Source organism: Perognathus longimembris, chromosome 19, assembly GCF_023159225.1.
Source record: "Perognathus longimembris pacificus isolate PPM17 chromosome 19, ASM2315922v1, whole genome shotgun sequence".
Classification (NCBI taxonomy): Eukaryota; Metazoa; Chordata; class Mammalia; order Rodentia; family Heteromyidae; genus Perognathus; species Perognathus longimembris.
Genome location: NC_063179.1, coordinates 13,144,713 through 13,169,069, shown reverse-complemented (window position 1 = coordinate 13,169,069; position 24,357 = coordinate 13,144,713).

Below are 24,357 nucleotides of genomic sequence, written 5' to 3'. Positions count from 1 at the left end.
ACAGTGGATTTTTACTCTATTTCCAGTGAGATATTCCCTGAACAAACATTTGAAGTTTAAATTTAGAAAATTTAAAATAGTTTGTATAGACTTCATAGAGATTGAAAAAATAAAATTTATTTTCTGTTATGAAAATATATATATAATTTCTAAATACTGATAAAATTATTGAGTATGTATAACAAAGAATATTTTTCTTTCGCTGATACAAGTTATACAATCTATAGTATAACACATGTGCATTGGCAACTGATAGTTGCTAGACAAAGTGTAATAGAACTATCATGATTTAGACTTAAAATTGAACTATATACTTTATTATTAGTAATGGGTTAAGAGATATTCTATTCTGCAATATATTTGGCTCAGTTATCAGTGAAAATGGGTAGTTATGAATTGATACTATGCTGTATTGTACATATACATATAGCACATCTATATACATACATACACTAACACATTTTAGTTTTCAGTAATATAAATTACTGTTAATTTATATAAAATGTTTTTTAGATACATGTGTGGATGGTGGAAATAAAATGTAATCAAGAGCATTTATATTACACTCAATTATTTTATGCCGAGGCTGGGCTGAAGCATGCTATGCTATGTACCTAGGCTGGTTTTGAATGTGTGATCCTCTGGGTTTGCCTCACAAGGGCTGAGATTATAGGTGTGTATTGTTTTGAAATAAAACTTAAATGTCCAGTTGTTTTCATCCAGTCAGCTCTAATATTTGAGGTCTACAGTGGTAATTGTTTTAATTAAATAGAGGTAATGTTTGGCTGAGTTGAAATGCATTGCTTAAAGGCAGCAATTGCTGTCAGAACTAATATCATGGTGTTTTGCCACTAATTCTAACACAAGGCCTTCATTGATTTCTTTGACACATGAATTGCAGCAGGAGATTTTTAGTATGCAGATTGTGTTTCATATAACAACAAAAAAGTATATCTTTGATCAACCTACTGACTTTTATTTGAGGATTTATTTAACATGATATTTATTCAAGCATATACCCAAAGTGAAGATAGGAAGAGTCACATTTGTCTTTTCAGTAGAAAGAAAAAAAATATAAAAACCAGATAAATAGAAATAAATCACTTGCACTTGAATAAAAATGAATTGAATTTTCTGATAGTTTTCTTTTGACATATGGTTATGCTAACATGCATCTCAATGTTACAAAGTTAGGATATTCAATGTGCATGTAAATCATATTGTTATAAAAGCTAAAGTAATTTATCACTGTTCCTGTCACTTCATATGTTGCATTTTACATAACATTTTACTCAATTTGTGGGGTGAGTATAGAAGTAAAATGGTCTATTCCAATGGTGGATTTCATTAAGTTTGGGGTAAATATGTGTGAAGAAAATGATGATTATAATTAGTTTTAATCAAGCAGAAGTTATATTTACACACTACTAGTAAATATAGATATACATTTTAAAATAAAGAAAAGTAGATAAGGATAGAAAGTAATCTACTTAGGTGTTTTTTTTTTTTTGTTTGTTTTGGTTTGTTGCCAGTACTGGGACTTGAACTTCAGAAGTGGACACATTTTTAGCCTTTATATTCAAAATCAGTACGTTACCATTTCAACAATAGCTTCAGTTTCAGATTTTGGCACTTGCTTGGACATAAAAGTCTCACAGACATATTTCATTTTGAATATCTGTCCTTAAGATCTGAGCCTCCTGAGCTGCTTAGAGGCCTGAGCCACTGGCACCACAGGTTATCAATCAAAAGAAAGTTAAAAAAAAAAAAAAGCAAATAATACAGTGCATCAGTGTTCCTTAACCAGCTAACATTTAACTTGAAGTAACTTGAACAGAACTAATGTTTAAGTAACTTTCTTGAAAATAAAGCAAGCATTCTTTATGTGGCCTTTAGACGTTATTATAACAAGTAAATGCCCATCATGTTTCAACATAAATTTTCCATTCTCTTATTTTATTTGTTGGTTGCTGTTAAAACAGAGGATTAACTCGTGGCCTCACACTTGCAAGAGAGTGCTCTTCCACTCTCAACCATTTAAGCTATGCCATCTTCCCTTCTGTTTTCAAACAGTTCTTTGGTTGTGGGGTTTGAACTCTGGGCCTGGGCACCAGCCCTGAGCTCTTGTGCTAAAGGCTAGCACTCTACCACTTGAGCCACCAGACTATTTTTAGTTTTTTTGTGGTTCATTGGAGATGAGAATCTCACAGAATTTCCTGTGGGGCTGTCTTTGAATTGTGATCCTCAGATCTTAGCCTCCTGGGTAGCTAGGATTAGAGGCATGAGACATTCTTGAGATGGATTTCAACACCAGCTTTGCCCAAACTAGCTTCAACTTGACCTCGTTCCTTCTGCCTTCTAATGGACAGGGTATACAGGCCTATAAAACTATTTCCAGCTAAGACTGTGCTTTTGAGTATCTCCAATTTTTTCTGCATTGAGTGTCTTCATAAAGATAGGTAATTTGTTTAAAAGTCATTCTTTTCTTTGTATTATTCTGGTGATGGTATAAAAATATTTTAGTACTCAATTTTTTATTTTTTATAAATTTCTGTGACTACTAAGTACTATTATGATCATTGTTCAACATTTTCAAATTATCTTTGTTTTTTTTCTATTACCACCAAATGAAAACTTTTATATTCTTCTCATATTATTTAACTAGTGTTTTAGCATGAATTTATCAAATTCAGAGCAAACCACACATTTGGTAATTTTTCTATGCAATGAATGTTAAACCTCAAATATATTTTGTATGAATCACATTTTCTAGCTTTACAATGCTCTTATCTAGGATGTGTAATTTGTACTTTAAACCTGATATGGTATTTTTCTATAATATGTAGCATTTATAAAATTTGTATAATCAAATATGTCAGTATATTCTGTGTAAAACTTGGAAATATGAATGATTCCATACTTTTTCCCGATTACAAATGGGAGAATAACTCATATTTTTCTTTTTACTTGTATCTCTTGGTTTCTACATTGAACTATTGGATCACAGGTTATGTCTATGTTGAGTTTTTGGAGGAACCTCCATACTGTTCTCCAGAGTGGTTGTCCTAATTTACAATCCCACCAACAGTGCAGTAGGGTTCCTCTTTCTCCAAATACCCTCCAGCATTTGTTGTTGCCTGAGTTCAGAGTGTAGGCCATTCTGACTGGGGTGAGGTGGTATCTTAGGGCTGTTTTTATTTGCCTTTCCTTTACTGCCAGGGTGTCGAATATTTCCTCAAGTATTTATTTGCAACTTTTATTTCTTCTTCTGTGAAGTCTCTTTTTAACTTTGTTGCTCATTTCGTGATTGGTTTATTATGTTTGGAAGAGATTTGTTTCTTGAGCTCTCAGAATATGATGGATATTAGGTGGAAGCTGTGACCGAAAGATGTTTTGTACCTAAATATCTGAGACCTGTACAAGAGAGAGGAATCTTATATCACATGTTAAAAAAGATTAAAAAATATATAATTCTTCTAGAGTCAGTCAGTATCTATAAATATTGAGGGACCAGGTTTTCTATTGGCAGAGGGATAAATAGGTCAAGGACAGTAAGGAGCCCCATACTGACCAAGGTAACAAAAAGTGAATCCAGCAGACTCCATGCCACACAACTAAAGCATCTGCACATGACCCATGAATTCAAAGGTAACACAAGAGGAATATATGGGTACAAATTGATTGATGCCATGGGAGTCTCACAGTTAAATAGAACTGTGGGAAGAATAGCAGAGCTCTTTGATGCCCAGACATCTGGGAAAATATACAGGGGAAATAGTTGGTAATTTATGGTTAAAATTAAGCAGCCATTACTCATTAAACATAAATAATGCTTGCAAACCTCTCTCTCTCTGTATGTATATATGTGTATTCATATGTATAGTTAAATTATGGGATTGGCATGTATAAGAATAGTTAAATGATGGTTTATTTAGTAGTACACAAAATAGTCTAAAAGTTTCAAGATTAATTTCAAACCATTATTCAGATTATAAGACCACATCAAAGTATACATCAAAGTATAATTTTCAAAATCAACTGCCCTTTATTTAGTCCCAAACTAAATTATTATATCTCTCTAGTCAATACAGTTTTTGAAATTAAAGTATTAAAAATTAATTTTCCATAATTACTCTCCATTGGAATGAATTATTTAAAAATAATACATAATGATTCTAATATGAATTTTCCTTTTTTGTTCCTTGGTAAGTTATTTCATGCATTTAAAAATTAGATAATTTTACATAAGATGTAATCTCTCTTGGGAAAGGAAAGGACTGTGAGAGTAGAAGAAGTTTAATGGAGGAATGATTCTTAGTGAACCTATTTCATGTAGAGCACCAGTTACATACATATTTATTTAAGCAAGCTTTTACTACTCAGGATTTTTTCATACCCAGCTAGTTTCAGTCTTAGCTTCTGAAAAATAAGTCATATAGGACGAACAGTGGGAAAAAGCTATATTGTTTATTCTCCATTCCTAACAATCTATGACAAGGTAGGGTGACTAGTTTCTTTGCTAATTAGAAATGCTTAACAAGAGCTCAGATGCTTAAATGTTCTACATAAAAAGCTTTTGAATGCAGTACCTATCTTTATATTTCCAGCCAGAGGGAAATGTAGGTTAAAGGATTGTGGTCAACAGCAGCTTAGATAGATACGGAGACTATGTAAGCAGAACTAAAAGTAGAAAGGGATGGGAACCTGCTTCATGGAGAAGATAACATGGTCAGTAAGCACTTAAAAAAAACAGCCCTGAGCCCTCCTTCAATTTTATCCTCCAAAGAATAAGGTAGTAGAGTCTATTCTTTTGTCAACCTATTTCAGATAATGCTACTTTCCTAACTGCAGTCAATAGTAGAGCACTTTCCTGGCTTATGCAAGGTCTTAGGTTTGAGAAAAATAAAAAGGAAATAAAATATTACTCTTTATTTCTGTAGGAAACTAGCATTTGCATAGGTTTTTAGAAAATCTACCTTAAACTTGAATAAACTTGAATGCTTGGTGAGAAAGCTGTGAGAAAACCAGTAGAGTGCTATGAATACCAGAAAGAGAAGAATTAAGAGTCCAGATTGGTTACTTTTCTGGGGCAACAGAATTATATGAACCAATATCATATATGTTTTAATATTATGAATATTACTGTCTTGTAAGAAAATCTGAGAAAAAGAAAGAAAAATTGAAAAAAAATGATGCCATTCTTCTTCTTCTTCTTCTTCTTCTTCTTCTTCTTCTTCTTTTTTTTTTTTTTTTTTTTACCAGTTCTGGGCCAAACTCAGGGCCCGAGTACTTTCCCTGGCTTCTTTTTGCTCAAGGCTAGTACTCTGCCACTGAGCCACAGCGCCACTTCTGGCCATTTTCCATATATGTGGTGCTGGGGAATCGAACCCAAGGCTTCATGTATACAAGGCAAGCTCTTTTGCCACTAGGATTCCCAGCCAATGTCATTCTTTTCTTAATGAACCTTATTTCAAGACTAAAGTAAGCAGAGATTAAGATAAAACAAACCTTGATTAATTAAATACAATGATTATCCAGGAGATTTTATCTTAAAACACTGTTTAGCATATGGGTGCTTGCGGTAATATTTGTTGAACATATGCATATACAGAGCACTTCTTATGTCAAGTACTCTTCAGGAAGTTAAGGGTTTGCTTTAAATCACTTAAAATTACCTTGAAGAAGTTCTTGCAATTAATTTTGCATAGACTATAAATCTGTTAGCAATTTTTAATTGCAGCTTATTGCTAAGATTATGGGAAGTTATTAAATCATTTAGAGTCTTCCCTTGTGAATTATATTTTAGAGCTAAAATAGGTATCATCATGAATAAAGATTTCAATATGAAGAAAGAATAGGTCTATTGTTAATAGAACTAGCTGGTGAGTTGCTCAGCATTAGGTGCACAGTTTAAAAGTAATATTAAGGTTGGGCAGCTTATCATACTAAAGGGTTCTCCTGGGAACCAATGTCTTCCACCTGTAATCGTAGCTACTCAGGATACTGAGAGTGGAAGGATTGTGCATAAAAGCCAGATTGAGCAAAAAATTATATTTTGAAAAACAGAAACAAAAATCAGGCAAGAGGCATGGTTCATATGGTAAAGTGCCAGCATAGCAATCATGAGGCCCCAAGTTTAAACTTGAGTACATGAAAAAAAAGAGTAGAGTAATACTTCAAGTATATGCAGTGTATTCAAGCCAAAGCATTGGGATGTGCATATTTTACAGTCATTGAACTTTTCTGGTTTTATTGAAAATTTAGTCCACTATCTTGGTGACTTTACAAATGTCACTGTCTTGATGTCAATATACCAAATATAACTCGGGGCTATTCACTTACTTCAAAATAAAGAAAAAAATATTTCAAATGTTGTTTAAAGTTTTATAATAGTGACTCATAATGAGAAAAAAAACCCATAATATATTGCTCCTCCAATTACAAGACCAGTGAATATGTGCACAGTTAAATCGTTTGACTTAAGTTCCAAACAGAAAAATCATCTAGAGTTTGATATGAGCTTATTAGTCAATGCTCTTGATATAATACCCAGGACTTTTTTTTTAAATGAAGTGGGAGTGTTTTCAAAGTCAAATATCTATCACTATGTTTTTATATAATTATTATTATTTTAAACTTCATGACCCATGGCTGGTACTGTATCTCCTGAGTCATGCTTCCAGACTGTCTATTTGCTGCTGAATTGGAGATTGGGCCTCTTCTCTGCTCATATTGATACTGAAACAGAAACTTCTAGACTTCAGCCTCCTAAGTGGCTAGGATTAAAGGCCCGAGTCACCAGTACTCAATTTTAGATAAGTTTTAAAATTGAATTTAGCTTTATTTTTAATAGTGGATTGGGATGCTTAGCTGAAACTCAATTATAACATAAATAAGACCTGATAATGTAAAGTATTCTCAAATATTCTTTTTGCTTCTTATGGAGGAAAATAATATATGCGATACAATGTCAAAAAACAATTTTGAAGAAACAGGTATCAGTCCTTATATCTCAAATAGGTTTGATCTAAAATCTAATCCTAGAGTCTACTTCTTTAGGAAACAGATTTTTCTCTGAAGTAAAAGAAGGGACATTCATTCAACAGGTGTTCAATGAGTGGAAATAAATAACATTGTCTTCTTCTCCAGACACAGCATAGGAAAGATTATTTGCTTATTCTAGATTCCAATACAATAAAAGTATTACCACTCCAGCCTAATGATACAATGACATTCATGAATATATTATAGGTAGAAAAGTTGCTATTCTTGTATATTAGCCACATGTAAATTCATTTTGCTGGTTAATTTGCCTTCTCTAGAGATTGATAATTTCTTGTTGAATATATGAAAGTGAGTTTCTGGAATTTTAAAGTGGACAACTTCTTACACCTGAACATAACGTTATAGGAATACAATTCTGTGTTAATAAAAAATAAAGGAAAATAATGTGACAAAAACCTAATGTTATAGTTAGTTATAAGGAGAAAATTTTTGAACTAGGTGAAGTATCTTTCTAAAGTATGATAATATGTATAAAACCATGAGAATTGAAAGGAAAGGTTTCATGAGAAATGTTTGTTAATATATTTGTTAGGATTTGTGAAATGTATATTTCTCAAAATTAAATATATCCTATCACTCCATGAAGCAGAACTATTGTTGATATGTATTATTGCAGGTAATAGATTTCTAATTCAATTTTATTTTATATAGGTGATATTATAAAAGGTATACTTAGCATTTAAAAGTAAATAAATATAGAACTGTCATTATTTAACTTTAGAAATGGTTATTTAATTTTATTAATGAAAATTGCATTGAGAACATTTACAACGTTTTTCTACATTTTTCAGTGGCAATAAAATCCCTCTTTCATTTATAAATTGAAAAGACAATATGTAGATAATGCAGGTACAATAAACAAGGCTAAAATAAGTGGAAATAATTTAAGATTTCTACTAAGTATTTGTGTAATCTATAAGCCACGTAATAAAATGATCTGTAGTTCAGAAAAAAAAATAATTACAAATGATCCTGAGTATCTTAAAGTTTCAGAAGAATCGAATAGAAAAATAAAGTAAAAATAAATTGTGTGTGTGTGTGTGTGTGTGTGTGTGTCTGTGTGTGTGTTTGGTTATTCATCAAACATACAAAGAAATCCACTTAAGAATAATCTGTCTGTTTAGGTCTCCCTTTCTCTAGGTAAAGAATATCTGCTATTCTTGAATTGTTCAAACATTTCCAGCTGTGATATGTGAAAATAATTTATGTGTTCTATGATTCCAGCAGTGAGAGTCTAGACATCACTTCCTGCTGTTCTGAGTTTAAATATTCTATACTGACCATAAAACTACATCTTTACAGTACAAAAAAAAATGTTTGGGGAGTAAATATGGATGTAGTATAGATTTGTGGATTTCCTTCCTATCCTAGTATTAGTGAAACTATGTAGAATACCATCCTCTCTATATAAGTTCCTCCAGTCTGGACTTGTTGACTCAGTTAATCATGTGACAAAAATGAAAACTCAACAATTTAGTTCATAAAGAAAGGAGGATGCTTCAATCTATCTTGTAGGTCAGAAAAAAGAAACACAAAAAAGACTAACAAATCGTGATGTTGAAGGTATCAGTGGGTGTATTTGTAAATTTTACTAAAACTTAAATTTGTCATATCTCCTGTGAAAAGGAGATTTCTGGCTTTAGCTTGTGCTTACTACAGTTAAAAGCATATTTCCAGTTTCTGACTTTGTCTCGCATTATCAGAAATAGACATAAGGTCCATACATCCTCTATGTTATTTTTCCATCAGTGACCAAGTTCATGATCAAATCTAACCTTGATTAAGTTCATGATCAAATCTAACCCTGATTCTCAAAATCTTACCTCAAACAAGAGATTTATCAATTTACAGCATCCCTTTAAAATAGCATAAAGAAAACCCCACTAAACATAGTAATATTGGGATTATTATTATTACCTTATTATTATGTGATTGAGTTAAGAACTTTCAAATTTTTTGAAAGTGTATCTGGAAGTTTACACTTTCAGGTACTTTTCATTTAAAAAAATATTTTCATGTGTTTATAGATTTCCTTTACTTGGAACTTTTTCATTAAAGATGAAAAGAATTCCAAGAATATTTTTTGTCTACTTTTCTATTTTTTAAAACCAGAGATTGAACTCTGAACCTGTGTTTGTTGCATTCATTTTGTAATTCTGTCCTGAATCCAACTAAATCATGATTTATCTCAGCTATTGTTTATCTGGTATAAAGATTTGCATAATAAAGTTTTACATTAAAATGATTTACAGTGAAAAGTAAAATGTCACCCCTTTCTTATTTTGAGCATTTTTAATTAAAATTATGAATAAATACCTGTGATTCAGGATATAGCTGGTGTTTACATTCTAAGTTGATTTTAAGTATTATTACCTTCAGTCCTAGAATACCAAATCATTTTACTCATCATGGGTCTTTTTTAAGGAGATATAAACTTTTCATCCTGCTGTCACTTGATCCAAATTTTAAAATGCCCTGGATTTTTCACTGTTATTCTTTGTTCTGCATTATCAATATCCTGTTCTAATTATCATTATTTTCCTTTTTGTGCTATATGTTTGTTTTCTTGATATACATCTTGATATTACATTTAATATTATATCAATGTTTTCAAAGAAGTAAATTAGTCCTAACTTCATCCTTCAGATACTATGTTCATGGCATCTTGAATTCTTTGTGATTTCAACTCTTTCTCTTAACTTATTAAATTTTCTAATAAAAAGAGGAGTGTTAGAAAGCTGATTCTGTATCATCATATTCTGACTACATGAGGTCAGATATTTACAAATTTCCAGTCACTCAACTCCTCAGTAATTTTAAATATTCCATTCTAAATTTGATTTCATTATCCTTAGGAAAATGACTTTTTTGCCTGTTTGTTTAAGTGCATGCAACACACAAGTTAATAAATGTTGTTGGAACTCAATTCAGTTCTTCCGGCTTCTGACCTATATAATGTGCACATCCTGCCTATGTGTAGTAACAACACAAGTTCCCTTTATACTAAAGATCAATTACCCAGAAACTTAATATTCTTTATTTGTTGACTCAATCACAGCAGGAACCCAATATTACCAAATAGTAGTCTTGATTTACAGTTGATTTGCATTTTTGTTGTGTCTTCAGGTGAAGTTATCATTGCCTTTGCAATTAAGAGGTCTAGGGCAATAGATTATAAAGACATGGTGAAGGAAGCAAAAAAAGAAATGGTACTAGATATTCCAGGAATTAGGGTAATATACATCACTCTTACTCTCTGTTTGATTTCCAGATCCTTGCATTCAAGCTATGGAAAAAATAATAATTTCGAGCATGTATTGGATATTGTCAGCCCTGCCCACATGACTGACACTAATTGAATCTTCAAGACTATTCCAGTGTTCCATTAAACAACATATTTCTGGCTGATGATAAAAATCCCAGTGAATTTCAAGAATGTAGGTCAGCTGCCATAGTTCATTTGCTGTCCATTGAGTACTCTGGTAGAAGTGTTTCCATGTGCAATACGAAAGACCTGGATAGGTATCAATCCTGTTTTTTGAGAAGCCTTTCATACAGCAAAAAACAAATATACATGAAAAATATATTTTTCCAATAAGAAAATAATTTTGTATATCTGATGATACATGGGTCTCATGTAAATAATCACCTTCAAAAATAAGGCTAATGCATCTCAACAATCATGGCATTTGGAAGTCAATGACTGATAGAATCTCAACAGTTGCTCTCATCAAAAAGCACATGCTGAGGTTAAGTTTATGTTGCTGAGAAAATGCATGAAACTCTTTTGCTACCCGGGAAACCATTTTTACTAGTCTTTTGGAAAATGAAAGAAAAATATAGGTGTGTATAAAATTATTGAGAGTATTCATATAGTTACTTTTTTTTAATTCTTGTTTTTTTTTTTTTTTTTTTTTTTGCCAGTCCTGGGCCTTGGACTCAGGGACTGAGCACTGTCCCTGGCTTCTTCCCGCTGAAGACTAGCACTCTGCCACCTGAGCACAGCGCCCCTTTCTGGCCGTTTTCCATATATGTGGTGCTGGGGAATCAAACCGAGAGCTTCATGTGTAGGAGGCCATATTCCCAGCCCTTTTTTTAAAAAAAAAATTCTTATCTCCTATATTCCCCTTTGTTAAGCATTGCCACTGGAGCATAAGAACTATTTCAAGATAGGTTTCTTTTCACATGTCTAGCTGTGCATATGTTCCCTAAAATACATATTGTCTTACATTTTCAATGCAGTTATTAATTCTTGAACATAGGATGGAATTATTAGGCATGATCATGAATAAATGGAGATCCTCGTCGTTATAGAAAGATATTCTCCTAGGAAAAATGGAACCTCTTGATTGTGCACAATTCTATTTTCCAGTAAGATAAAAAAAAGTCCCTTGATATTGGGGAAACCACCTCCCTTCACCTCTCTTCTTTTCTCTTGATTCAGTTTTATATCACAGAATCCAGATATCATTTTGTTACAACTCTTATTGTTTTCCTGTTCAGGTAAAACAATCACCAAGGTCACTCTGAAATCTAGTTTTCTGTACATGATTTTAGGAAACTGAAACCATGGAAATGACTTAGCTGTTGGAAAACTCAATTAAGTGTTCTTCCCTTCTCCCACATGTAAATCTAGATAAGCTTCCTTCAAGTAGTTTGCTTAAGTCCATCGTAATTATTCCATTTTCATGGAATTTTTATGTCTTTTGTCAGCTTCCCTGTGATGCAATGTCTTTCCAATCCAGAGATTTGGTAATGTGGAAGCCAAGTGAAAGGTATAGGGAAACCCCCTTTCTGAGTCCCTCGAAACAGCAGGTTTAGACAAAGTAGTGGGCCTGGGAAGATGCAAACCTAAGCCAAATAACAGGAGCCCAAAGAAGCTTGACCTAGAGCTGCTTGACCTTGGCAAAAGAAAGGAATGAGGAAGACCACTCAGTTTAGGGGACGTTCCAAGATTAGACAGGTTTAAGGCTAATTAAGACCACTCACACCCAGAACCAAGAATTGTATTGCTTTGATTGTTTAGTTTACAGAGTTTGCTGGAATTGTAATCACTAACATCAGTTCTGCTTCTGTATGTCTGCCTGTTTGCTTTGCCTAACTTGCCAGACCACTGCGTGTGGTGAATGTGATTCTTACCTCACGACCACCTGCGAGTGGTACATGTGATACTTGCCCTTAAAAGCCCAGCTCTGCATGGCTCCAGTGCTGTTTTGTCACCATCCTGATGCTGGTGAGCAGATGCTATGCACAGCTAATCCTAGTCCAACTGAGTGCTGGTGACTATTGTTCTGGGTTCGAGGCCCTGGGTATCTGGTATATAACCAGTAACTCACTGATTTTGAAATCAATATTGAAACTGATATGGAACTAGCTTGTCTTATGGGTGTTGAGGGAGGAGATTCCATGTCCCTCCAAAAGTCCATCACTCAGAGACAGCGTCAAGCAATATGATGGATTTATTGGGAAACAAAAAATGAACTGACTGTCCAGGGATGCAACACAGACTTGGGAGCTGAAATTGCGACCTTTAATAGTCCTCAACCTGGGGTTTATAAAGATTAAAGCATAGCCCAAATGTAAGGGGTTGACGCAGGGGGTAGAGCAAGCAACAAACAAGTTAAGCAAGCCATTTACAGAAGCAGAATTTTGCGATTAGGTTGACCTAATATTTAACTTCATTTTAACAATTGTTACCATGTTTCCTTAATCAAGATAGAGTCAGCTCTACTCCCCCCAACATTTGCTACGGTGGTTCTCTAATCAAGATGGAGACAGCATTACTCCCTCTGTTAGCATTTCCCCCACCCCAGATCCTTTGCTCCTCCCATTAGTCCCCAGATCCACCCATACCTAAACTCCCTGCCCTAGAACTACAATGGGCCACTCCCACTCACCATTCAGACCTACCTACTGCCCCTTTAGCCCCAGGGCTTTAAAAGTAAGCTACCAGCATAAGGTACAGAAGGCCAGCTAGCTGCCCTGTTGCTCCCTCTTCCCTGAGTGGTATGGCACCACTAATAAACCTCCTTATAACCTTCTCCTACTGTTCTTGACTATCTCCACATGGTCCCCTGGGATGGCTGGGAAATATCCTTTCACCCCAACATTTGCTACTATGGTTCCCTAATAAAGATCCTGTCAGCTCTGCTTCCTACAACAATTTCTATTTTTCTGTTTTTAATAAGATGGTTCTCTAATAAAGATTTTGTCGGCTCTTCTTCCTACAACAATTTCTATTCTTACTTCTGTTTTTAATTTCTGTTTTTCTGATTTCAGTGGTAAGGTATATGCATTTTTTATTTTCATTACCCAAAATTTGTATTGACTTCTAATTTATTATTTTAGTTTTGGACTTTATTTTTGCTGCACTATCAAAAATATCTACCTTATTAACTACCAAGAGTTTCTTGATATTGGAGAATTTAAATAAATTTCTGTTAATTTTTTGTTCTGAATTTTTCCAACTCAATCCATTGTCTTTCCAAGGGACCTTCCTTAGAAATAGCTTGACTGTGATTGTACTGCATTTTTTTTGTTTAAATTCTACCATTGGTTGCTAGTTTAATGTGGATGTTTCTAGTTTTATGTTCAAATTGTTATTACTTCTTCATTTGAATGGCACTTTCTTGATATTCTTTGTCATCATCGTCTCGATATTTTCTTTCTCACTTCCAATATTTTTATAACTATGTGGTGTGCATTTAAAAAAATATCTCTAAGCTCATTACTTTCTATAATCTAGATTTATCCATCTAACAGAATTTTCTTTTTAATGTAAGAATCCATATGCAAATTTTAGATATTTTTATGAATTATATGTCTCTCAGATTAAATCTATATCTTGCAGTTTCTTTTAAGGTTGAATATATTCGTATATATTAAACTACTATCTCATTTTAACAGCAATTTGGTTGCTAAAATTAAGGTTGATGAACTCCATATAAATGTAATTGCTTGTCTCCTAACTACATTTTATCAGAAAGAGTGAAATTAGCCCATTTTCATGGAAACACATGAACCTGGAAAATGGTCTGCAGTGAAGTAAATTGGGTTTAGAGAGACAGATAGGTGACTTTTTCATATGTCCTAGTTGCATTTTTTAAATAAATACACATATAAACATGTACATGTAGGGGAGGATTCCAATGTTATAGCTTCTTTGAACAAATAGGCTACAGTTTAACAAAAGAAATACAGGAAAGATAGAGTTTGTAGTATCATGAGAGTTGAGATCATTGAGAGGTGGGGAGAAGAATGAAGAGAGGAAAAATGTCTGAATGTATTTGTTATATATACAAATACATATATGTATGGAACTAACAGAAAGGAGAGGAGAGGGAAAGGTAAAAAAAATAATTCACAAGAGGGTAATACTGATCATAAACTGACAAATTGAACAGAAGTATGTTTGTACAACAATTACAACAAAAATAAATAATAAAATGGAAAAAGTCATATCAGCATGATTGTCATAAATACAACAAATGCACAAATGAAAAAGTATAAAATGCCCAGAAATAATTCTATGTATTCATAATCAAATGATTTTGAACAATAAAGGCAAACCATACAATAAACTATGTAAGATCAGATACTTGTATATAGAGATTGAGTGTTAGCTAAATTTTTTTCTGCCTTAAAGAGAACATTTCAACAATTAAAAAAGTTATTTTAAAGATATCTTGTTAACTGAAATACTTTTAAAGCAAACTGCAAACATTTAAAAATACTTTCAATAAGTACTGCATATACTGCAAAGGTTCTAATGTTATTTTTCCATTAAACATTAATATTTTTGGAAACTAAAGTAAACCTTAAACAAAAACAATTATGTTATTATTACAAAATAGTTTACAGTGCTTAGAAATCTCTGAAGTACTTAAGCATAATGAGGAAATTCAGTGTTGGTGGAAATGTACTAATTTCTCAATTCTAATCATGTGAATGTTCTCCTTTAAAGTATAATGAAAAAAAAAGTATAACCTCAAATCCATTTCATTGTGATATCACTCTCTAGTGAGCTGGCCATCCTAATAAATCTACACTTCTGTTGCAATGGAAGTTGTATTTCAAATTGTTCCTGATTGCCTGGCATAATTATTATTTTGAGTTATTAACCTACATGTGCAAACATGGAGAATATTTATTAAACCCATCGATGTGGGTGGCTAATAAAGTTTGCTGCATATTTTATTGTGATTGCATATAATTAGCTCAGAGATTAGGCTTTTCAAAAAAATATATATTGGGAAATCAGAAACCCAATAAAATAAAGTATCAAAATTGCCCTGCACTTCTAACATGATGATATAAATTAATGTATTATTATCAGTGTTAGGGAAGTCATTTTCAGTACATTCAAACTGCATTAGCCTATTCCATCTTCTTTACTTAACAGTTTTCCTTGATTTCATCTTTGCTATTCTTCACTTGTCAGTCTTCAGCTAATTATCTTTGGAAACTGTAAGCTCAGTCAGTTCACTCAGTTGCCAAAATGTTCAGTATCTTTGGATGATTGTCTGAAGAACAAAAATAAAAAACAGAACAAAGGAATAACAACAACAACAACAACAAACAACTCCTTAAACCCTTTACACAGACTTTTGTTCCACTTTTTTAAATTACATATTTTCTTATTCCTTTACAAATTTCTCAAATTCCTTGCTGTTCCTTTTCCCAGACATGTAATGACTGAACCTCTCAGTGTCCTGAGATAGCTACTACCATGTCTTACTTCATCAATAAGTGTAAAATAACAATTTATGCAGGATAATTTATCCATTTTCTCTCATGTTAATTCATAACACATATTCTGACTTTCAAAATGCCATTTATTTAATTTATTTTACCATCATTATCCACCCAAGAAGTGGGGGTGAACAAGGCTTTTCATAAACAAAATGACAACTTGAGTTAGCTATTTTTATTTAACAAGATGTGAACCAAAGCATATTTGATAAATGACGAGTAATGACTGGATCCTATTTTTAAATTTATATTTAGAGATAACTGATTGGGGGCTGGGAATATGGCATAGTGGTAGAGAGCTTCCCTTGCTATACAAGGAGCCCTGGGTTCGATTTCTCAGCACCACATACATAGAAAAAACCAGAAGTGGTGCTGTGACTCAAGTGGTAGAGTGCTAGCCTTGAGGGGGGAAAAAAAAGATTGTAATTTTTCTATCATTATATATGTTCAACTTTTATAAAATTACTTACTAACTTTAATTTACCATATAAATATATATAGTGAAAATTACAACAGAATTAAGAAATAAAGCAATCTTGAAATCATTATAAATGTTAAAATGCACTTGAAATTTAATGAGAAATTGAATTAATTTATGGTCATACGTATATTTTCGAATATAGATCAAAAGTTTAAAATAAACATTTTGATACTTTACCTAAACTAAAAATGCTTATATGCTTTTACATTTTTGTATCACATATCATATGGCATATATTTATATATCATATTGTACGTGATATTATATATTATCATAAGTGATATCTACACAACCAACAAGAAGAAACTGGTTCTATTATTTATCTCTTTTAAAGACTAATAATCCACTCTTATTAACTTGTATATGAATTAGGAGGATTGAAGCCATTGAACCACAGTGACAGATAAATTTAGGTCTTGCAAGGAAACAAATTGTTTCCACTATCATGTCATTAGTATGGTGGACCAGACGGCTTTTAGTGTAAGAGTAGACCTTAGTGAAGGCATGTCTATTAATGAATTTCACTATTAGGTGTAATTGTTATGATGAAGAAGTCTCAATTTAGTGAAGGGCTTTCTTTACCTTGTGTTAATAAAATGGTAGACCTGCTAACCCGAGTGTACAAATACACCTCAGTAACTGTCTTTCCATCAGTGAATTTTGACACTGCTTAATTATATCATTTATTTGACAAGTATTTATATGTACTTACACACCTAACATAAGAGAGATAATTAAGATAAAAATCAAAGATAAAATTGCTAATGACTCATCTATCATTGCCATGTAGCAGCTTTTAGAGACATTGATCAAGCTAGTTCATGTAAAGTGACTTAAATGATGAAATTGAAAGTAATAGATAAGAATTAATAGGATTAAAATTTAATGAACAGGGTATCGCTTAGATTCACTTGGCTTGGTAAGGAAAAATGCAGTGGAAAGTAAAGGGAATTTATAATGAGTCATATTTGATGTAAAACTGAATATCTTTAAGGGGTTAAGTTACAAAGATAAAAGTGACAAGGAAGGAATTACAATAGGTGCTGAGGATGCTGTAATATGGTGGACTTTGCAGACCATTTGAAAAGGTGTAGACATAATTCAAAAAGGTAATTATGGTTCCTGAGCCACAAAGATATGGATGGACACAGAATGCTGAGAAGCTGAACATATCTGAATATGATTTTCCACTTGCTGATGATTTGAATGTGGAATGATGGATATAAACAAGCATCAATCTGATGACATCAGATTGTTTGCCCTGGATAATGGGAAAATGTTGAAGTCTAAACCTCTGAGTCATAAATTTAATAATGACTGCATTATGGGTGGTGGATAGTTTATTTGATGAGATAACTGTGCTAAGTTGCAGTTATAAAATTAAACCCAATTTAATGTCAAATACTATTAAAGTCTATAAATGATCAATTTTAAATAAATAATATTCTAGATAATCTAGAAAAGCTTGATTCGACTGTTTAAGACTCTTAAGCAGAGCTTTTGCTTCTCTGGTTTTGAAGCATTTTTGAGGTTAGGGTTAGGATTAGGGTTACTATCTTCAGATAGTAGCTGTAGTACATGGTATATAGTTTCAACATGCCCTTCCATGTATAATTGAGACATCACCATTCCAGTTTGTACAAATGCATGTTTTTTGTGTGTTTATGTACTTATATGATAAATTATATATCATATATCTTTTAATCTATTATATCATCTATCTTCTACTACCATCTATATCTATCTATATGTCTATAGATGTATGCATTTATAAACCCATCATTTACTACTGATTATGTGTCACTTATGAATCTATGCATTCTCATTTTAATTCTTTGCATCCTAACCGGAAAAAATGGCAAGTATTTTTCTTCTTATATCTATACTTCACACAAAAGAATACATTAGATATTTCATATGTCCAAAACTGAATCACATGCTCTAAAATATTTCTATGTTGAAAAGTTACATTTAGTATCATTGATATATGCAGTAAGGCAATAAATTTTGATCCAAAGATTTCCAGATCATGTCTCTGGAAACTGTGGATGTTATTTGATTATGATTGAGGATTTATAAATACAACTAAGTTAATGATGATGAGATAAGGAGATTATCATCATGGACTTTTGCTATGGTCTGAAAGATTGGTCTCCAAAATTTCCCAGTTAACTAATTTCCAAATGATGTTATTTTTGTGATTAGACATTTAAAGGTGATTAGATATCTGATGAATAGGATTAGTAGTCTTACACAAGAGGCCACAGGGAGCATTCTGTTTTTCAAAGGAATACTCAGACAAGCTACAAAACGCTTACAAGCTACAATCTAATAATAAGGCCCTCGTCAGAGCCTGACCGTATTAGAAACTGGTATCTGATTTCTTGGAACTCAGAGCTAAAACAAAACAAAACCTTGCATGCCTATTCCTTGTAACACAGTGCTTTCATTCTATTTTGTTTCAGAAGCGTGAATAAACTAATACTATTTTCAAGTGACTGCAAAATCCAATTCCTAAAGAGTTCATGGGACCACAAAACTTAGGGGTTGGAGTCAGGCAGCCAAAACCAAAACTACCAGCCAGAAATGGATTTCTTCTCAGCATGCTAATATGGAGGTAGCCCTCTCATCACTCTCAAATCAGGCCTGTCTGCTTGTAAATGTCTATATAACTCTATGTTAGGCATCTTGAGAATTGTTTCTCTTGTATCCTAAAATATACAACTTGCCTGAATAGAGAAAAGAACAGGAGACACCTTCTTGATTACCAGGAAATTATTGACAATTAAGGGTAGGTCAGTGGTGACTGGCTCTGTCTGCTTTGTTTCTGTAAGAGAAGAAATTCAATATCAGCTTCTAAGCCCCCCCTCTCCCCGTGAAAAATATTCTTCCTTTCCCCTTTTCCTTTCTTTTTCTTTTCTTTTTTTTTTTGTTACTGGGGATCGAACCCAGGACGTTGCACTTGGTAGGCAAGCGCTTTGCCACTGAGCTACAACCCAGCCCTCCTTTCCCCTTTTCCTTTCCTTTTCCCTCTTTCCGTCTTTCTATCTCCATCTTTATGTATCTCTCTCCTTACTCTTCTCTCTCTCTCTCATTCTCCATTTCATTCATTGTCTCTCTCCTCCTTCGTTTTGACATGGTCTTGATAAATAGAGAATGTACATATTGCATTTTCTTCCCACTGGATTCATTGGAAAATATAGGGAAAAAAAGACATTTTCAAAGAAAGTATATTAACTTCTTGGCATAGATCTTTTTTGAAAGGAGCAATTGCTGATACCAGTCTGCCATTATTTACTACTTAACACTGACAAAAAGGCTAAAGCATTTATGTTGGTTACTGTAATGGTATTAAGACAGAAGGGCCCCATGGTTTTATATCAAAATTGCCATTAGAACTTGTTAAAGATCCTCTGTGTCTTTCCCTGCCACTTGTTTGCTCACTCATGGATTTTGCCTTGGCAATGTGTTCAGAGTGTACGGTTTTGCACTACAGGAATCTTGGTGACAGTTTTTCAGATGGGACAAAGAATGGCTTGATATAGAGTCGCTACCTTGAGAGTTTTTTGGCCTGCACTGTAGACCATTCAAATATTTCCCAGAATGCACTTAATGTATTTTAATTGTCTTACCCTGGGCCAAAGCTAGAAAATAATTCTGCGAGCTGTATTAGCTACTAAATTGATAGATGTCCTGTTTATTGTGAGACCAGGTAAGGTTCTAAGGTAAGAAATAAGAATACTGTGCATGACACATTTTAAAATCAAGGAAAAAGTGATTTCTGATTGACTAAGTAATCATAAACCTTGATCATGGCCCTTGAACATAGTGTAATCAGAAGCTTTATTTTTAGGGGCTGGGAATATGGCCTAGTGTCAAGAATGTTTGCCTGTATACATGAAGCTCTAGGTTCCATTGCTCAGCACCACATATATATAAAAGTCCAGAAATGGCACTGTGGCTCTCAAGTGGTAGAGTGCTAGCCTTGAGCAAAAAGAAGCTAGGGACAGTGCTCAGGGCCTGAGTCCAAGCCAGAGGACTGGCAAAAAATAAATAAATAAATAAATAAAATAAAATAAATCCTTATTTGTAGGTGGAAGCACAATAACTTTAATAGTTAAATATGATGAGAAAAGCAGATGATGGTATTTCTTCTATTAAGAAATACAAAAGCTATGCAGAGAGCTGAGATCTGAGGATCATGGTTAGGAGCCAATAAGGATCAAATTCCCTGAGCATCTTATGTCTAATTAACCACCAAAAAGCCAGAAGTACAGCTGTGACTCAAGCTGTTACTCAAGTACTACCTTTGAGCAACACTGATTTTTTTTTTTAAGCAACACTGAAAGACCAAGCCCAGGCCATGACTTTAAGCCCCTATATTACAATACAGGCAAAACTCAAACATACCACCACCACCACCACCACCACCACCGCCGCCGCCGCCACCACCATCTATGTCTTTTCTGATATCCTTTTTTTGTATGCTTAAACTGGAATTGATTTTCTTACAACTTTTTCCTTTGTCTAAATTCTCAGTGTGATAAATATACTATATCTGTGTCTTAAACCTCCTGCAAAAATTACTGTAGCATGGAGGAATTCGAGATATTGATGAAATATTGTGTATTTCTCCTTAAAGCAGGGAATTTGGTTTCAGCAAATGCGCAAGTCAGGCCATTAACAGAATCTGGTGAGCACTGAAGTTCAGTGTTCCAGTGCAGATGTTCGGCTCTAATTTGAACCTACTAATTCAAACTGCTTCAAGGGAATTGAACAGGTAAAAAAAAAAAAAAACCTCTTTATGAAGTAATATGAGCTGAGTTAGCCTTGTACTCTGGAGTTTCTCATCTTGCAGTGCAAAGCATGAGCAGCAAAACATTTTAATGGCCTTCAGAACAATGACTATTCCTGTAATATAACTCAAATTTTAAACAGAGTATTTTGGGGTCTGGGTTATAATGTTGCATTGGCCAGGTTCCAGTGCCTCAAGCCAGCCTAGGCCAAAAAGTTCATGAGATTCTTATCACCACTTAAACACCAACATGTTAGAAATAGAGTCATGGCAGAGCATTAGTCTTGAGACAAAAACTTAGGGAGAGTACCAAGTCCTGAGTTGAAGCCCAGGCCTGACACACAAATAACTGAAAATACCACTGCATTGTAACACTTCACTTATTGGTGTCCAGCACTTACTTGCAATTGATGAATCTATAATCCCACAAAAACTGATATTCTTGGACATGTCCTGATGTTTTTGTAGGAAATACCTAACACATATTTCCAAACAATTTCAGAGAGATGAGTAGCCTCTGATTTATTTTATTTGTGAGTTTCTCTAATTTATTCTGCTGAGTTTGGGGACATTTTATTTTCATGAGTGGGACAATTGTCACAGTCACTTTAGTTACATCAGTGGGCTGACACATGGCTCAATGTGTAGAAAACTTGCCCAGGAAACCAAGGTCCGAGTAATGCAAAAGAAATTTTTTTTTTTTTTTTTGCCAGTCCTGGGCCTTGGACTCAGGGCCTGAGCACTGTCCCTGGCTTCTTCCCGCTCAAGGCTAGCACTCTGCCACTTGAGCCACAGCGCCGCTTCTGGCCGTTTTCTGTATATGTGGTGCTGGGGAATCGAACCTAGGGCCTCGTGTATCCGAGGCAGGCACTCTTGCCACTAGGCCATATCCCCAGCCCCCAAAAGAAAATTTTTTTAAAAAAGGAAGAAAGAGATTTGATTTATACAGACATAAATTAAAAAATATAACACACACGTAAATGTTATATGATCAAGAATTTTCAAAAAATATTTGAATATGATGATTAAAAGACAATTTGTGGCAATTAACTATATCAATAAAATTAATATGATATGTAGTTAAAGAGAATCCCATATGTTGGATACATGAGTTTTTATAATACTACTTGCTATATTTTCTTTGTTAAAAATAATTTACAAATCAAAAATTAGATTAAAGTTTTAGAGTACAAACAAAGGATAACAGCCTAAAAATTGTATATGTCCTCAAAATGATTTTAGAATTTATAAAATCAAGAGTTGTGTTTCAATATATTTTAATAGGTAGTCAAAAAATAAAGATGAGCTATATAAATCACTTCATAATGTTGCCACATATAGTACAAAGAAAAATACTAAGATATAAATATATTCAATCCAAAAATTTCACAGCATCAAAGCCAATTGGATGTAAAAGGAAATAAAGGAATAAAGCACAAATTCCTGACAAAGAATACCACAAGGTTAAAACAAGCTCTAACTGGAACCCTGTCAGATGAGAGAGTTATTGAGTAGATGCATTCATCTTCTATGCTTACCACATACATTTAAATTTCTAAACAGACCTTTCTCTGTAATCCATTCAGAAATATATCTCTTGCTGATTTTTTTTAACCTCCCATAGATACTATTTTATACTGAAAGTGGTCCTTAGGAGACTATGAATAATTGAAAAGAAAAGATAAGGCACACAATAAAAAAGAAAAGAGGACAGTGTTCAGAAACATATTTTTTTACAATGCTGAATAAGAAACACTTGAATGCACTTGTGGTATTCCTCTTGTATTAATGTCTTAGAGAAAGAGTTTTCTATACTTTTATAGCCTTAAAGCCATCTCTTCAAACACTCTATTACTCAGAAGCATAAACAAATACAATGTATGAAAACAGGACAATACTGATTCAAAAGGCCTATTTTGGGTACGCGTGTAGAATGCCTTCTCTGTTGAAGACACTCAGTTTGTTTATAACTGTGATGATCACATTCAGTCAAACATTTCTTGTTAACTTGTTTTGAATTTCAATGCTTATAATCAAGAAAAAAACAAGCAATTCATTTGACCTTATTAAAATGACAATGAAGAAAATGAGAAATAAAATATTTATAAATTGGAAGTTGATGCTAAATGTTTCAGACCAAATGTTTCTGTTCTTTCCCAAATTCATCTGTTGAAAATCTTCACTGATGAAGGTGGAGGTATCTGGTGACAGGGTTTGTGGGAAGTCGGGAAGCAAGGAGAATGGAGCTCTTTGGTGAAACTCTTCTATGAAAAGCACACGAGCTCTCATCACAAGACATAATGTCAACTTCCTAGTCTGAAAGCAGAAGAGGTAATTCAGAAGACCAGGCTGGCACCCTCATCTCCGACTTCTAGTGACAACCAAGTATTCCTTCCTTCCTTCTTTCCTTCGTTCCTTGCAGTCTTCCTTCCTTCACTTCTTTCCTTCCTTTTGTCTGTTTGGCAAGCCTTCCATCCATTTTTCTTTCTGTGATACTGAAAATTGACTTTAGAAGTGTTCTGCATGAAAGTCATGCTCCGTGTTCAAGAAAATGCATTCTATTTTCATGAGCCAACCAATTTATAGTTCTTTGTTAAGACAACCTGCACAAAGGTTAGAATACTTACAGATGCCAGCCCAAATCTTAAGCTATCCAACGTCAGACACAGGCCATCAGTTTTATGAGTCTCTACTGCTGCCAAATATTTTACCAATCATTTTCTTTAGACACTGACCAGAAAGTCATGCCTTCAGTCCTCCCAAGTTAGATGCTGAGATCTGGATGGCTGAGTTTCAATGCCAGCCTGGGATGTAAGTCTGCAAAACTCCATCAAAAATGAATCAACAAAATGCTAATCTGGACACATGGGTCAAGTGGTAGAATACCATGTTTGAGCAGAAAAGCCAAATGAGAGCTTCAGGTTCTGAGTTCAAGTTCTAATACTGGCAAAACAACACTACCACCAAAGACTTTATGTAAAAATTTCATGAGCCCTGGTCAAATATATGAAATTATGCGCTTTTGTCCACAAGTTCATTGAAATTTCTATGTAAAAATTTTAGAAAATAAACATTTAATTTGATATCCATTTTTTAAATAAGGCTGGCCTGGAACTATCATGTTTTCTGATGCCTCAAATACTTATATTACAGCTATGTACAACAATATCTGACTCATACAATTCTTAATACAGACTCAGTTAACGAATTCCAAGTGTTACATTTAGTAGCATATATTATTAAATTGATATTGTCATTTTGCTGA